Genomic DNA, 11,916 nt, shown 5'->3' on the forward strand with positions numbered 1-11,916 from the left:
AGATAGGTTGAGTGACTGGTTCCAGTATGTGCAGATAAATGAAGCATTTAAGTTAGACAAAAAATTAGGATTCCAATCAGAAAGATCGAAATTAGAGACGGAGTTATTAGAGACAGATCACAAGAATTTGTCCAGAATGTATAATTTGTTGTTAGAATGGCATTTGAAAGATGAACAAACAAAATCAGTTATGATTGAATGGGCCAAGGATCTGGGTCATAATGTGATGATGTCGGAGTGGGAAAAATTGTGGAAGAAGGGTATGAAATTTACGGCTTGTACGGTGTTGAAGGAAAATTTGATGAAAATGATGTATAGATGGTATCTGACGCCGGTCAAGCTAGCTAAAATGTACCACAAAAGCGACAATAAATGTTGGAAATGTAAACAGGATGTTGGCTCATTCTATCATATGTGGTGGACATGCCCTAAGATAAAAGGCTTCTGGGAAATGATTTATAATGAATTGAAAAAGATGTTTAAGAACACATTTTTGAAAAAACCGGAAGCCTTTTTGCTTGGAATAATTGGGGAAGAAATCCCCAAGGATGATGTTAATCTGTTTATGTATGCCACCACAGCTGCTAGGATTTTAATAGCAAAATATTGGAAAAAAGAAGAATTGCCTTCGAAGCAGGAATGGCAAATGAAAATGCTGGACTATATGGAATTGGCAGAATTGACAGGAAGACTCCGGGACCAGACAAATGACAAAGTTTTAAAGGATTGGAAGAAATTTAAAATGTATATAGGGAATGTATTCGATAATTAGAGTTTGAATATCCAGGAAAGTAAAGAGGTAAAGGCATTAGGGAAATAATAGAAGATTAGAAGTTTGAAATTAGGGTTAATGATATGAAGATGAATTAATTTGGAAGTTTTAAAGGGATTATATGATGGGATATAAGATGAGTTAGAAACTGCTATAGAAGTTTATAAAAATGAAAATCAGATAGTAGGGAATTGGGGAAGCCTGAAGACAATGAATATTAAATTGGATGAGAAATGATTTTTTTTTTTTTTTGTTATATGTTGTTTGGTTTCTCTATTTTTGTATTCTGTATTTTGATGTTTTTGATGTGTTTTGTATTTTGTATGTTTGTTGAAAAAATGTTCAATAAAAAATATTATAAAAAAAAAAAAGAAGTGAGTTGATGCAGAGTGCTGGGCTTTCTCTGCTTCGGGAATGGGGAACCTTTCTCAGCCTGAGGGCCGCATTTCCTCCTGGCAAAGTTTCCAAGGGCTGCATGCTGGCAGTGGGTGGGGCCAGTGGCAAAAGTGGGTGGAGCAATGAATGCAAATTTAAAGTTTGTACAGTAGTTTAGTTGGTGGACAAACTACCCCAGAAGGAGCACCGCATGTCCCCCAAGAGGGGTATGACCCCTCCTCAATACACCATCCTTGTGGGGGTTGTTTGTCCCCCCTTTGGTCCCCACCCTGCACTCAGCTGTCTCCTGTGGCTCCTAAAAGCTCTCAGCATGCCACAGAGGTCACACCCTGGGAATGGCTTTGACTGGCTGGCTGAACCAAGTGAAGGGAGCAGATAGGACTCAAACTGTCCATGAATTAGGGACTTCCCCTGCATGCAAAGACAGGCTCCGGCGGATGGAGTGGACAAGACTGGCAGCAGGTCCAACGATCAATAAGGCCGTTTGTGCATGTGCTGTACAAGGAAGTGAGGGGTAGGTGGGGCTCATCAACCTGGGAAGGTGGCCAGTCTAGGAGAAGGTAAACTCTGGTCCTAAACCTCCACTGGCTTGCAGCTATACCCATTGAGGAGTAAACCTTGAGGAACAATCCATACCCATTGCCTTTGGGCAGGCATCCCCAAACTCGGCCCTCCAGCTGTTTTGGGACTACAATCCCCATCATCCCTGATCACTGGTCCTGTTAGCTAGGGATGCTGGGAGTTGTAGTCCCAAAACAGCTGGAGGGTCGAGTTTGGGGATGCCTTCCTTTGGGGATATTTTCGGGAGAAGAAGAGGCACAGGAGTAAACCCTACAGAAATCCAGAGTGGAATCCCTAAGGTTGGGTGGGCCTTGTACGCCTCTTTCCAGCAAGAGGGGGGTGTTGTCGTCTGGGTAGCCCAGGACCTCCAGATGCACAGCCCAGGCTTGTGCCCCGGGAAAGGTCACTTTGGTGCTGCTGACGCAGCCATTTGGCTTCACCCCCGGCAGCAGCAGAGCTATTCACTCAGGCACCTGGGTGGGGGTGGATTGGGCCGCCCAAGGGAGTGGGGTGAGCCACTCAGGGGGGCAATTGGCGCCCATTAGGGACAATAGGTGGGGTGACTGGCACCCAGGCGGGCAATTGGCACAGAGATTGGCGCCCAGGGGGGCGGCGTAGTGATCCACCTGGGGGGGACTGTCTCCCTCTGTCAGGGATGACACCTGGGGCAGACCACCCCCGCAGCCCCCCCTTCCTACATCCCTGGCGTCAGAGTGATCTGTCTGAAGTGAAACTGAGGAAGATCTCTAAATGTAAATAGGGAGAAACCTGTGCAGGAACAGAGAGAATACTGCTGAGGTGAAAGGAAAAACCTTTCGTAAGAAACGGTAAGAGAATTCAAGTGAGAATGTACCCGTGTTTGAATAAGCAGGAGATTATAAATATATTATTCTCAGTTACATGTATGGACATGTAGAGTCGGTAAAAAGAAACTTAACACCTAAAAGATAGCTTCCTAGCTGTAAGCAACTTTGTTACTTTGGATATCATCAAAATTCACACACAGACTTTAATGTTGTATACAGTATAAGGTTGGGGAGTAGAGAGGTGGGGAGAGGGGGGGGAGAGGGTAGTAGACTTTCATTATTTTACCGAGTGCTGCCTGCCTTCCCCGAGCCAAGAGAGCAAGCGCTGCCGCTGCCAGTCCCCGAGCCGAAGCGCGAGGAACACAGCGGGGATGGGACGGGGCTTGAGAAGCCTCGTTCTCTCCCCGCTGTGTGACAGGCAGGGGGGGGGAAGCGGAGGAAAGAGTCTGCGCTTCCCCCCCGCCCCGCCTGCACTTCGGCTTCCTCGGCGAAGGCAAGCAGGCGGGCTGCCAGCGGTGCACGGCGAGGCGGAGAAGCGCTTCTCCCCCCCTGCCGCCTCCCTTCCCCGGATGTGCGCGGCGGTGTGGTAGCTCCGGGGGAACGGAGACAAATCGCGGCGGGTGCTGCTTGCCCCTGCCTGTCTTCCCCGAGCCAAGGGGAAGACAGGCAGGGGCAGCAGTCGCACCGCCACATTTCGGCTCCGTCCCCCATGGCAAAGGAAGATTAGCTGTCAGCTTCCCGCGCTGTCAGCTGATTTTCCTTTGCCGCTTTCTATGGCCGCGCTTCGTAAGATGAAGCGGCGATCATTAAAAACCGTGTCGTCTTGCAAATGCCTCGCGCAACACAAAACTCTTTCGTCTAGCGAGTTTTTCGTCGTGCGAGGCATTCGGAAAGCAAGGCACCACTGTAACTGCAAACTTAATTTCCATGCATTTGACAAAGCACATTTCCAAACAATCTCTGTTTTGGGGTGGGATTCAGTCACACACAGGCAAATTCAGGTTGTATAATTAAAGCTGCATTGGAGTTCTTGCACAACAAACACACTTCCCCAAAAGATTTTTGAAAGGGATCTGTGCTTTATTAAAGTTTTATGAACCCATTACCAGCAAAAACCCATTTAGAACAACAACAAAAGTAGATTATTAGCAACTGGTTGAAAGAAACCCAAACCAGCCATATTCACAAACCGAGGAATTTTAGGTGGGAATGAAGGACTGATACAGGAAATACAAATCCAGCTCTCTGTTCTGAGCAATACGCAGCATTGCAGACAAAGTCCAGAATGCCAGATTCCAAGCTATCCAGATCAACAGTCTTCAGAGACCTCTAGAAAAAGAGAGAATCGCCAAATACATAGCTGCCAAGTTTTCCCTTTTCTCGCGAGGAAGCCTATTCAGCATAATGGAAAATCCCTGAAAAAAGGGATAACCTGGCAGCTATGCAAATAGCGTGGCCCCCAAGATAGAAAACAAACACTACCAAAATATTTTCGACACATCCAGAGCATAGCTGTCAAGCCTCCCATTTTTGGCGGGAAACACCCAGATTTAAATCCGTTTCCTGCTGCGCCCCTGGATTGGTAAAAAACCCATAAATTTACCGGATTTCAGAGGAAGCAGCTCCTCTCCCACCCTGCTGGGAAATCCGGTAAATTTACGGGATTTCTGGTGCTGCGCGGCTGCCCAGACATGTCGGTCCCCTGCCTGGGAAGAGGAACGCGCAGGAGAGCCATTGTGTGCCACGGCTGCTCCTGAAAGGAATCCGGGGTGGGCAGAGCGGGCTGGGGAGGCTGCAAGGGAAAAATCGCCTGCGAGCTGGAGGCTGCTCGCTTCAGCGTGGACATCCTCAAGGGAGGAGCATTGGCGGTAGCCTCCGGAAAAAGGGAAGCAGAGCACACTGGTATTGGCCAAGGGGAGGGGTCACAAAGGAGCCGCGAGCGGCGGAAGTTCGTTTTCTGCAGGAGAGGTGCTGTGGGTGCGGTGCGGGTGGTAGAAGCGAGAGAAGCAGCAGGAGGAGAGAGGTGGGTACAGCTGAGACGCCCACCGCCCCACCTTTGCTCTTTGGCTCAACTCTGGGTTCTGTGGAGACCCCCCACCTGCCCCTCAAATTCTCTTCTGGGACAAGGGAAGCCAGGGAGTTTTGTGAGGGGAGGCGATCGTGGCTCTGCAACTTGGGCGGCAGATTGCCTCACAGAACCATAGAATAGGAAGGGGACCCCGAGGGTCGTCTAGTCCAACCCCCTTGCGATGCAGGAATCTCAACTGAAGCATGCCTCGTGTGTGTTTACATTTTGTGGAGGGACGACGGCAAGGATGAACCCTCTGGTTCTTATATCTGCTTTTCAACTTCTGTACGAATCTTTCTTGCTCCTTGAGACCAGCTTTGCCGTTTGTCTTTTTTGAAAATCGGAGTTTCCTCAGCAGCCAGGGAGGTTGTACTTCTAAGAGGTTTTTCCTGCCAGCTTTTCTCTGTGTGGTGACCTTTTGTTGATACGCTTCCCACATTTCTTCCCTCCAGCTCTCCAAACTGGCTGTGTCCTGCTTTGAAATCCCTCTCCTTTTCATATACCTGGTGCTTCCTTCCTCACCAAATGTGCAGCTTGTGCTATTATATGAAGAGCAAGGAACACCAGCTGTTGTTTTGTCTGGTTTTTATAGTATAAACTCCTCCTTTATTAGTTCCTCTTGTGTGGATGGAGTTTGGGGTATAGGAGCAACTTGGCCATCCATCTCTTGCATCAGATTTAAGGCAAAATTTCCCAGCTGACCCCCTTTCAGCTCCCCCTCCCCAGTCATAAGCTGTGACCCATTTACACTGCACTTGAAATTTAAACTGGTTTCGGTAGCTGCCCTAACCCTGCTTACCTGGGTGTAAGCTCCATTGAATTCAATATGACTTACCTATGAGTAGCAGTGCTGTTAATTGCATTAGTCAGTTGCTTTTTTATTATTATTAAAAAAAGAACTTAAAGTGACGTGGTTAGGATTGATCTGTTAGTCCTAGACAAGTGTAAACTTTTGTTTATTGTAAAATAAAAAAATTCCTTCAGTAGCACCTTAAAGACCAACTAAGTTTTTATTTTGGTATGAGCTTTCGTGTGCATGCACACTTCTTCAGATACAGTGAAATGGAAGTTTCCAGGCACTTATGTAGAGAAGGGGTGGGGAGGGGTGGGGATGAGGAGGGGGGATCACTCAGAAGGGTGGTGGAAATGGGTGATTGACTGACTGATAGCTGTTGATGACCGGAAACGACTGCAAATGGTTTTTTATGTATGCGACAACCGCAAATGGTTTTGTTTGTTGTTTAGTCATTTAGTTGTGTCCGACTCTTCATGACTCCATGGACCAGAGCACGCCAGGCACTCCTGTCTTCCACTGCCTCCCACAGTTTAGTCGAAGTGTAAACTAACAACAACTAACTATTTGAGCATCCTCTGCCCTCAGGATGTGTAGGGTGGGACAGATGTAGCCCAACACATCTGCAGGGCACCTGGTTGATGAAGGCTCCCTTAGGGCCTATGAGACTTGCTCTGCCCTGTTCCTTATTGTTTTCCCATGCCCAAAGAGGAAAATACTGTTTTAGGAGACCAGAGGACTGCAAATTAGGCTGGACTTCAGCTATGAGCAAGGATTTTCAAAGTTTCGTTGCAGCGAGTTTCCACTAGTCAAATGGTTTGTATCTTTTTTAAAAAAAGCAACTTATTAAATTAAACAATAACAAAACATTCAACAACACAAAAACACACAATAACCACAAAATTTTATCCTTTTAACATCTATTCAATTATCTCAAATTCACTATCCTCTGCCAAGCTTTGACTTCCCTCCCTCCCTTCATTCGGTTTTCTCATCCACTCCTTTCTCGCAGTTCCTTTACTCCATCTGCTTAAAATCATTTCGTAGGATTTCATAGAATCATAGAATCATAGAGTTGGAAGAGACCACAAGGGCCATCCAGTCCAACCCCCTGCCAAGCAGGAAACACCATCAAAGCATTCCTGACAGATGGCTGTCAAGCCTCTGCTTAAAGACCTCCAAAGAAGGAGACTCCACCACACTTCTTGGCAGCAAATTCCACTGCCGAACAGCTCTTACTGTCAGGAAGTTCTTCCTAATGTTTAGGTGGAATTTTCTTTCTTGTAGTTTGAATCCGTTGCTCCGTGTCCGCTTCTCTGGAGCAGCAGAAAACAACCTTTCTCCCTCCTTTATATGACATCCTTTAATATATTTGAACATGGTTATCATATCACCCCTTAACCTTCTCTTCTCCAGGCTAAACATACCCAGCTCCCTAAGCCGTTCCTCATAAGGCATCGTTTCCAGGCCTTTGACCATTTTGGCTGCCCTCTTCTGGACACGTTCCAGCTTATCAGTATCCTTCTTGAACTGTGGTGCCCAGAACTGGACACAATACTCCAGGTGAGGTCTGACCAGAGCAGAATACAGTGGTACTATTACTTCCCTTGATCTAGATGCTATACTCCTATTGATGCAGCCCAGAATTGCATTGGCTTTTTTAGCTGCTGCATCACACTGCTGACTCATGTCAAGTTTGTGGTCAACCAAAACTCCTAGATCCTTTTCACATGTACTGCTCTCAAGCCAGGTGTCTCCCATCCTGTATTTGTGCCTTTCATTTTTTTTGCCCAAGTGTAGTACTTTACATTTCTCCTTGTTAAAATTCATCTTGTTTGCTTTGGCCCAGTTGTCTAATCTGTTAAGGTCATTCTGAAGTGTGATCCTGTCCTCTAGGGTGTTAGCCACCCCTCCCAACTTGGTGTCATCTGCAAACTTGCTCAGGATTCCCTCAAGCCCATCATCCAAGTCATTGATAAAGATGTTGAACAAGACTGGGCCCAAGACAGAACCCTGTGGCACCCCACTAGTCACTACTCTCCAGGATGAGGAGGAGCCATTGATGAGCACCCTTTGGGTTCGGTCAGTAATCCAGCTACAAATCCACTGAATGGTAGCATTGTCTAGCCCACATTTTCCAGCTTCTTTACAAGAATATCATGGGGCACCTTGTCAAAGGCCTTGCTGAAATCAAGATAGGCTACATCCACAGCGTTCCCTTCATCTACCAGGCTTGTAATTCTGTCAAAAAATGAGATCAGATTAGTCTGACATGACTTATTTTTCAGGAACCCATGCTGACTTTTAGTGATCACAGAGTTTCTTTCTAGGTGCTCACAGACTGTTTGCTTAATGATCTGCTCTAGAATCTTTCCTGGTATTGATGTCAGGCTGACTGGGCGGTAATTGTTTGGGTCCTCTCTTTTCCCCTTTTTGAAAATAGGGACAACATTTGCCCTCCTCCAGTCTGCTGGAACTTCGCCTGTTCTCCAGGAATTTTCAAAGATTATTGCCAGTGGTTCTGAAATCACCTCTGCCAGTTCTTTTAATACTCTTGGATGTAGTTCATCTGGCCCTGGAGACTTGAATACATCTAAACTAGCCAAGTATTCTTGTACTACCTCCTTACTTATTCTGGGCTGTGTTTCCCCTGCTGAATCATCTGCTCCATATTCTTCAGGTCGGGCGTTGTTTTCTTTCTTGGAGAAGACTGAGGCAAAGAAGGCATTGAGGAGTTCTGCCCTTTCTCTGTCCCCTGTTTGCATTTCACCATCTTCTCCTCTGAGTGACCCCACTGTTTCCTTGTTTTTCCTTTTGCTACGGACATACCCATAAAAGCCCTTTTTGTTGCTTTTAACCTCTCTGGCGAGCCTGAGTTCATTCTGTGCTTTAGCTTTTCTGACTTTGTCTCTACACGTGCTGGCTATATGTTTGAATTCCTCTCTGGAGATTTCCCCCCTTTTCCATTTTTTGTACATATCCCTTTTAAATCTTAACTCAGTCAAAAGTTCTTTAGATAGCCAGCCTGGCTTCTTTAGGCACCTTCCATGTTTCCGTCTCATTGGTATTGCCTGAAGTTGTGCTTTTAATATCTCCCTTTTAACAAACTCCCAACCATCATGAACTCCCTTCCCTTTTAGTATTACTGTCCATGGGATTTCACCCAGCGTTTCCCTAAGTTTTCTGAAGTCGGCTTTCTTAAAGTCTAGAATTTGGACCTTAGTATGCTTGGTTGCTCCTTTCCGCTGGATAATAAACTCCAGAAGAGCATGGTCACTCCCACCTAATGATCCTGCCACTTCTACCCCACTAACCAAGTCATCACTATTGGTTAGGACCAGATCTAAAATGGCTGATCCTCTTGTTGCTTCTCCCACTTTCTGGACAATGAAGTTGTCTGCAAGGCCAGTGAGGAATCTGTTCGACCTTATGCTCTTGGCTGAGTTTGACATCCAACAAATATCAGGATAGTTGAAATCCCCCATTACTACTATCTCACTTCCTTTGGAATGCTTGGCCATCTGTTCCAGGAAGGCATCATCTGTGTCCTCAGTTTGGCTTGGGGATCTATAGTAAACTCCCACAATGAGATCACTGTTGTTTTTCTCTCCCTTAATTTTGACCCAGATACTCTCAATTTGGCTTTGAAGTTTTAAATCCTGGATCTCTTCACAGGTATACATATCCCTAACATATAAAGCTACTCCTCCTCCTTTCCTGTTTGGTCTATTTCTCTTAAATAGATTGTATCCCTCTATTACTACATTCCAGTCATGAGACTCATCCCACCAGGTTTCAGTGATGCCTATTATGTCATATTTAGTTTGCTGTACCAAGAGCTCAAGTTCATCTTGTTTATTTCCCATGCTCTGTGCACTAGTATACAGACATTGAAGACCGTTGATCATTCCCCCATGTCTCTTATTGAAGGATATTTTCGTCCCACCACTAGGTCTGCATGCTGCTTGCTCCATTTGGTCCTTGACATTTGGATGATCATCTTCAGCATTTGATAGACTCCTACCTTCAGGACCACTGTCTCCCTCCCCCACATAAGTCAGTTTAAAGCCCTCCTGATGAGGTTTTTGAGTTTTGTGGCAAAAACATTCCTCCCAACTTTTGTGAGGTGCAGTCCATCACTTGCCAGAAGTCCATCTTCAAGAAACTGCAGACCGTGATCTAGGAATCCAAACCGTTCCTGTTTGCACCATTTGCGAAGCCAGTTGTTCACTTCCCCTATTTTTCCCTCTCTCCCTGGGCCATGTCGTTCAACTGGGAGGACAGAAGAGATGACAATTTGTGCATCTAATTGCTTCAACTTCCTGCCCAGAGCCTCATAATCATTTTTGATCTTCTGTAAGCTATGGCTTGCAGTGTCATTGGTTCCCACATGCACCAAAAGGAAGGGGTATTTGTCGGTGGGTTTTATGATTCCTTGCAGCCGTTCTGTTACATCTTTGATCTTGGCCCCAGGTAGACAGCACACCTCTCGAGACATCTTGTCAGGCCCACAGATCACTGCTTCTGTACCCCTCAGTAGGGAATCCCCAATCACCACTACACGCCTCTTCATAGGCTTGGTTGGGATTCTTCTATGTGCTGTCCCTTCCAAGGTTACCTGCATATTTCCAGAGGACTGACTTGGTTGCTCGTCTTCATATTCCTCATCAACTGTGATGAGGGAGAGATCCTCAGGTGGAGTCTGTTCCTCGTCTTCCATGAGCACTTCAAAACGGTTGTGTAATTCTAAGCACTCAGAGCGATCCCTGGGCCTTCTACTTCTATGAGTCACGTTCCTCCATACATCTGGCTGCTGTGTTGGGGAACTGACCTCCTCCTCAGGGAGATCCCCTGTCTCCTCCTTGGTGCAGACAGTGTGCTCTGCTGCATCCAAGAAAAGCTCCAGCTCTTTAATTCTCTGGAGCGTAGATACACGCCCCTGAAGCTGCTGCACCTTCTCTTCCAGAAGGGCAACCTTGTTTTCTAGTAGGGCAACCAACTTGCAATTGTTGCAGGTGTAGCTACCCACATCCTTTGGCAAGAAAACAAACATTGCACAGGAATTGCAGGTGACAATGGTTGTTCCCTCCACCTCCATCTTGAAAACCTTGAGGTCAAGGGGGAAAGAGGAAGAGGCCTAGGTCCCCCCTAACAAACGTATGAGACTTGCTGCCCTAGGTCAAAAAGATGGGTCAAACTGCGCGCGCCGCTGCACTCCAAGCTCTGGACAGTCACCCAAATCCAAGAGGCAGCAGCCCTTCTGCTCCTTCCTCAGTCGCTGCACTCCAAGCTCTGACTAGCTCCGCCCACAGCTAATCACCTGAACTTCCTGACTCACACTTCTAGGTGAAAGGTCACAGCCAGAAACAAACAAGGTCACAGCCAGAAACAAACACCCACACAAGCCTGGACAGTCACCCAAATCCAAGAGGCAGCAGCCCTTGAAAACCAGCACAAGCACACAAACAAGTAAGAAAACAAATAAGCACACAAACTTACTCACACACAGCCCCAAAAGACAAAACCACAAAACCTACAGAGTGTCTCCCAAGCTCAGCTTACCTGATTTATTTGAGTCCTGCAAGTGTCTTTAAACTCCTACAGTTCATCTCCATATAGTCCACAAATTTACTCCAGTCTTTTTGGAACTTTGCCTCTCCCTGGTTTCAGATCCTGCTAGTCAGTCTTGCTAGTTCCACATAGTCTATCATTTTCGTCTGCCACTCTTCAATTGTCGGTAACTGCTGAGTTTTCCATTTTTGGGCTAACAAAGTCCTAGCCGCGGTTGTCGCATACATAAATAATACTTGATCTCCTTTTGCAATCTCTTCTATAAGTCCTAACAAAAAAGCCTCCTTTTTTTTGGGAAAGGTGTGTTTAAAAATCTTTTTCAGTTCATTTTAATTTTTTTGCATGTCCACCACATATGGTAAAATTCACCACCCTTCTCTCTACATTTCCAGCATGTTTTACTACTCATCCTATACATCTTAGCCAATTTTACTGGAGTTAAATACCATCTATACATCATCTTCAAAACATTCTCTTTCAGGGCAGTACATGCAGTAAACTTCAGTGTTTGATTCCATAATTTCAACCACGCATCGTATTCGATATTATACCCAAAATCTTTTGCCCATTTTATCATCACATCTTTTGTCAATTCATCTTTTGTATACCATTCTAACAACAAATCATACACTTTTGACATGGTTTGTATCTTTCCAAGTGTACGAAAGACAAACATCAGTTGACTCACGGAGCTCAGCTTTGTCCCAGGCATGAAGCCAAGTCTATTAAAATCCAGAAGCGATTTTCCTTTGGTGCCGTCATGGGCAGAGCCGGCACCGAAAATCAATTCTGCGCATGTACAGACATGCGCAGAAGCGACTTTCGGTGCCGCGCCACTGGGTGAGTCAGCCGATCCCTTATTTTTTAATGCGGAACTTGGCAGCTATGATCCAGAGACTTGACAGTAATCTTCACTTCCCAGGAAATATGGGAAACATGAGTGGAAAAC

At 45.9% G+C, this 11,916-nt stretch overlaps 1 protein-coding gene across 1 annotated transcript in view; it reads right to left on the minus strand.

The window, feature by feature from the left end:
• Positions 1–11,916, minus strand: part of LOC118079168 (uncharacterized) — an 88,972-nt gene that overhangs the window by 60,470 nt on the left and 16,586 nt on the right. The window lies entirely within an intron of this gene.

Source organism: Zootoca vivipara, chromosome 2 (assembly GCF_965207765.1).
Source record: "Zootoca vivipara chromosome 2, rZooViv2.hap1.1, whole genome shotgun sequence".
Lineage (NCBI taxonomy): Eukaryota > Metazoa > Chordata > Lepidosauria > Squamata > Lacertidae > Zootoca > Zootoca vivipara.